We start from the raw sequence: 6110 nt of genomic DNA, 5'->3' as shown, positions 1-6110 counted from the left end.
TTAAGTGTGTTTAAGAGCTGTTTAAAGTTGATTTCATCAATCTGTTTTCAAGAGAAGTTTTTCTACAACAAGAAGTGGCCTTCAAATCCTATTGGGATCATCATCTACTATTCTTCTTATTTGAGAAGTCTTCGAAACTCTTATATAGCTTGTTATTTTATTTTTATTTCATTTAGCTATATTTATTGAGTTTCATTCACTGTTATCACACACACTTTTTGAGCTTAATATTTTCATACCATATAGTGTGGGTTGTGGGGTGTGATTTAGTGAGTGTGAGCTTCAGTGTGTTCTCACTTGTTATTTGAGAACAAATCATTGTATTTACCTTTTATTTGTGAGAATCACTTGTAATACACTTGTACACCGAGAGAAGTATGAGGCGAGAGACGGGGTCGAATCCAATAGGAGTGGCGTCGGTTGACGAACCTAGGGAGAGGTTGTTGATGCGGCATAAACATGTACCAAAATGGTTGCAAGTGCACAACCGTGTCAAGTTATAGTATGTAAGATATCGATCCCACGAGGAAAGTGTTTTGTAGGAGAAAATATGAAATCGGTTCTTATGTTGTGTGCGTGACAAATAGGAGTGATGAGTAAATGTGATTGTGGAGAGATAATGAGAGTGAAAGTGATAAAGAATGAGTGTGATCAATAAGGAAAAAATGAATAAAATCAAGAAACAAATGAAAAATCAAGAATTCAAGAATAAAAGAAAATGCAAGAAATTAAAGATGGTGAATTCAATTATAGATATGGGTAATCTACAATTGAACCCACTTCTTAGAAAAGGGTGATTCCCTAGAGGGTTCTAGCCTAAAGGCGAATCAAACAAAATAAAAATAAACAAAAAGAAAAACTAAACCCAAGAAGGTTCTAGCCTCAAGGTGAATAGTGCAAGAAATTAAAATCTAACTACAAAATAAATTGAAAAATCTAAACTACAAAATAAAATTGCAAGAATTAAATGCAAGAAAATAAATCTACTCTATAAGCATGAAATAAATCTAAGGCAAGAGGGTTCTAGCCTCTTGGCTATTTAACAAGAAAATAAAATCTAACTACAAGCATAGAAATAAATCTAAACTAATAAGCAATAAAAGAGAAAAAGAAAAGAAATGCAAACCTTCAAATAATTTAACCCCTCACCCTCTACCCCTATTTATAGTAATCTTTAATGAATATGAGCCATTGGATTTGTCTTGAGCCCCAAGCAACAATCTCCACCTTTGAATTTGGTTTTTGTTCTTCTCTAGCCCATGGAGTTTCAAAAGAAGTCCGGCCCAATGGCAAATGGTTTTCTTGTGATTTTTGGAATTAAATCAAGACCGGTCCTTAGAGTTTCTGCAGCAAAGAACATTCTCCATTCATTTATTTGAGAAGCCCAAAGTCCAGCAATCAAGTCCGGTCCCAATCTCAGCAGCAAATGAAAAAATGAAATCCGGCCCAAATGATTTTTTTGTTTTTAATTCAAAGCTGCAGCATGTCTGGTCCGGTCCACATAAATCCAATCTCAACTCTCCATAAATGAAGCTGCAGCAATACAATGGTATTTGGCCCAATTGGTGTAATATTTTTTTTAATGGGCTTTGGGCCTTCAACCTTCAAAAGCTCACTTGAAAATATGAGCATTTACAAACTAGTCTTAGCCTATTTTGCATCAACTCTACAGCAGTCATACGAGCCATCAAGTCCGGATATTTTGCATCCAAGTCCGGTTTTGTAATCTTTGCATAAAAGCCCACTTCATTCTAACTATTTACATCCAAGTCCACGTTTGATTTGAAATTCCAAGCCTCTACAACCAAGTTCAGCAGTCCGGTTCTATTGGCTTTTTGCTTCAATGTGCTTCTAAAATGCTACAAAAATAGAGAAGAGAGATTTGAGGGGGTTTTTTACATTTAATAATATTTATTTATATTTCCATTCATTTATGTGCAAACTAATCTAACAACAATTATTAATGGTATATTTATTCATATAAAATAGATAATGAGGGTATAAAATTATAATAAAAATGTGATTATCAGTTGTAACCGAGCACTTGAGGAGGAGGACACGGGGTAGATTCCTACACTTAGTGTGTAAAATGTGATTGCATAGTGTTTGTTGTGTGAGAGTTTTCGGTGAACTTGTAAACCGAGTGTGTAGAAGTTCCGGCTTCCAAACCGGATTGTGATAGTGGATATCTCCTCGAGGTGAGGAGCGGGGACGTAGGTCGTGGTGACCGAACCTCGTAAACATATCGTGTGTTTGTGTTTTGTTTGACTCATATTTTATTTGTGCATATTCTTATTGTTCTTATTCATATCTATCTCTTGCAAGAACATATTGATCAATATAATTTTAATTGGTAATTAATCAGGATTAGATTAGCATAAGACCCTAATCACTCCCCCTCTAGGGTCTAACAATTGGTATCAGATCTTGGTGCTCCTTGATTTAAGGACTAACCGCCTTGAGTTAAAGATCCAAGTTATTATATTTGTGCTAATCTATTTTTTATTACATTGTGCTTCTTGCATTTCATCTTTATGGATATGTATGATTCATCTTGTTTAGGATATGCTATTAATATTGCTCCTCGTTTGGATATTTTTCCCTATGCTCAATGGCGTATTAGATTCAAACTTTTCGTTCAATCTAAACAATTTGATTTATAGGAAATTATTGATGATGCCTATGTTGTTCCCATTTTGGAAAAATCCAAATGGTGTGAAAATAATAAAAGATTGTTTAACATGAATAAGCTTTTGTTAGAATATTTGATTAACGCTTTTCACTCATCGTTTTCTAACAAATTTGCTAATTTTGATAGTGCTTACTCCTTATGGAAATTTATTGAAGCACATGAAGGGAAATTGGAGGCTATTCAACAAGCGTTGGAAAATCCCGCTTTGAGTTTTAAGGAAGTCTCATCTCCATGTACAATACCACTAGGTGATAACCCTAGTGAGGTATGCGATAACGATGATATTATTACTTTTGATGAACTTGCTCTTGAGTTTGAAAAATTACACAATTGCTATATTGATGTAAAGAGTAAGTATGTTAATATGAAATTCACTCATGAAACACTAGCCACTAAATTTAATTTTATTGCAAATAAAAATATAATTCTTAAAGAATGCAATGAAAATTTGAAAATTAAAAATGCTAGTTTGCTTCATGAAAAACGTGATGCTATGTTAGAAGTAGATAAGTTAAAATCTATGATGAGTAATCTTGTTTATCCTACTTCTAATAGCAATGCTTGTATGCACAATGATGAGTTGAATCAAATGAGAAAACGAATATCTACTTTAGATTCAACACTAAACACTTGTATTGCTAATAATAAAAAGCTTATGGACTTATGTGCAATGCTCAATGTTAATTCTTCTAAGAAACCTATTCACTATGCACATATGTATGACAAAATTCACAAATATTCCATTTGCGGTCTTAAAGGCCATTTAGCTCAATTTTGTCATAATGCACCAAAAATTAACAAGCCTATTCATGATTGTGCATCCCATCAAGCTTCTTCATCACATACACATGTACACACACATAGTGTAAATCATAAAGATGCTCATGTGTATAAATATGATTATTGTGGTCGTTTTGGTCATTTGGCCATGTTTTGTTTCGATTTGAAAAGAAATTCTCGTTTGCAAAATAATTACAAAGAAAAATCTATTTTTGCAAATGAACCACGTGCATTTCATTTTGGTCAACGTAAACCATTCAAACCTCTACATTGCACAAATTGCAATCGTATGGGTCATGTTTACAATTTTTGCTTTGATCGTATCGGTGCACAAAACACGCCCAAGCGGGCTCATAACCCTAGGGCCTTGGATTTAAATGATAGAGGTCATGTCCCAAAGTTTAGTGGTATCAAAATGATTTTTATATCATTTTTTTGTTGTTTTGTTCGTTTTTTGTTTTTGCTTTTGGTTTTTGAATATAAATCTTTCTTTTTGTTTAGCTAAAATAAATTATTTGTATGATTTTATAGCTAAAAACATTTATATATATTTTATAAAACATTTGGTATATTATAAAACAAATTTCTTAAAGGTCTAAATTGAAAAATTTCTCAAAATCCAATTTTTACATTGCCTGTGCTCTTTATCTTCTCGCGATCGACCGACCCGGTCGACCGACGAAGTCTCTGTAAGTTGTTTCGATCGACCGCGTCGGTCGACCGCAAGAGATTTTTCAGCTTCGATTTCTGTTTTTATCGGGTTTCGGTTTTTTAATGGATAACTGTTTTGAACCCTAATTCTTCACCACCATTGATCTGGACCCTAAGCTGATCCTAGCCCTTCTTTCATCTCTTCTAAGACCCGACTCCTCATCTTTCCCCCATTTCGAATTTTTTTTTCCAAATCTATCGATTTCTCTTCGGTCGCATGCTTCAATCGACCGCGATCTCTTTCGGCTCCTTCTCCATCGATTTCAGTTGGGTGTTGCTGGGTAACAATCTCCTTTCTCATCTCTTGATTTCATTTCCTACTCTAGTGATTACATTCTCAAACTAGGGTTTTTGTTTTAGGGTAGTTTACTTATTGTGCTCTATTTTTTTTACTTCCAGGTTTTTTTCTCTGTTATATTTCATATCTTTTCAAAACCCTAATCAAACATGCCTCCTAGGAAGAGATCTAAATCTGATGTTGGTTCATCTTCTTCTGTAGCCTCTCATTATGAGGATTTTCTGTTATATAAATCCCTAGTTAAGAAATATAGGGAGTTGTGCAAACTGAAAATTCTTCCAACCAGATATATCAAATTTGATCAATTAGCCATGTATGACACTCATACCATTCTACATGATGTTGGGTTGGCCAGACTGTTAGATGAGGAACGTAAAGTTCCTTATTATCCTTTTCTGGTTTATCTGTTTTATGCCAACTTATCTGTGATATCCTCTGCTGATGGTCTTCAGACCATTAATACATCTGTTAAACATGTTGCAATTTCTTTTTCTGCCAACGAACTTGCGAGGATTCTCAAAATCCCGACAGATGATGTTGACCTTATGTCTATTGAACTTGATGATCCAGCTGTGAACCACCTCATGTTTAAGCCCGGTTGCACTTATCCAATGAACAATAATTCTCTTAATCCAAATGCCAAACTCATTGCTAGAATTATTGCTCAAAATTTGATTCCTAAAACCGGTAGTTTCGATCATTTTGCTTCTGACAAGATCAATGTTGTATATGCCATATTTGCCAAAATAAAAGTAGATTGGGTAAACGTTTTTCTTAAAAACATGGCATCAAAGCATTTCAAATTTCTACCCTTTGGCTCCTTCATCACCCTTATCCTTCAACATTTCGGTGTTGATCTCACCCATGAACCCAAAATTGAATCTAAAAAGGACTTCTTTGATAAGGTCTCACTTCCCCGGATGCAGATTTCTAGTTCCTTATCTGATCCTATTCAATCATCATCTTCTCGTTCCCGGTCTAGAGCTTCTTCCTCATCCACTTCTGATATTTGTGACCGTCTGGATCGTCTTGAGACTCAGTTCTTAAGTGTTCAGAAGTAAGTCTCAACTATCCAGAGGGATGTTAGGACCATTCTATCCTATCAGCGTCAGTCTCTCGGGATTCCGGATCCCTATTCCAGTTCTGAGTCTGATTCTGAGGAGGGCCCTGCTGATGGCTCTGGCTCTTCTGATGGTGATGGTGATGGTGATGATGATGATGATGATGACGGTGATGATTGATTTTGCTGCTTATTGGAGTTTTTATTGATTTCTATGCTTATAGTGATGTTCCATTCTGAGTTGTAGAACTTGATATTTATGTTTGAGTGTAATAACTCTATATTTGTGTGGAACTATGTGACTTTTTATGTATGGTTTGCAGTCTTGTGGAACAAAATATGTCTGTGGAAAAACTATGTAGTTTCTGATGCTTAAGTGATATTTTGTGATTTATTGTGTTAGTTTATCTTTTCTATGAACTATGCATGGTGGAAACAATTTTCATGCTTTGTTTGTGGAAAATATGTTGCTAATGATGAGTTCTTTGGTTTATATATTGTTTATGGTTGCTTTTTGAATGAATAATTATTGTTTAGCTCCTATATATGTTCTTTAGATATCATTTATT

Source organism: Asparagus officinalis, chromosome 1, assembly GCF_001876935.1.
Source record: "Asparagus officinalis chromosome 1, Aspof.V1, whole genome shotgun sequence".
NCBI classification, from domain to species: domain Eukaryota; kingdom Viridiplantae; phylum Streptophyta; class Magnoliopsida; order Asparagales; family Asparagaceae; genus Asparagus; species Asparagus officinalis.
This window is presented reverse-complemented; position numbering follows the sequence as displayed.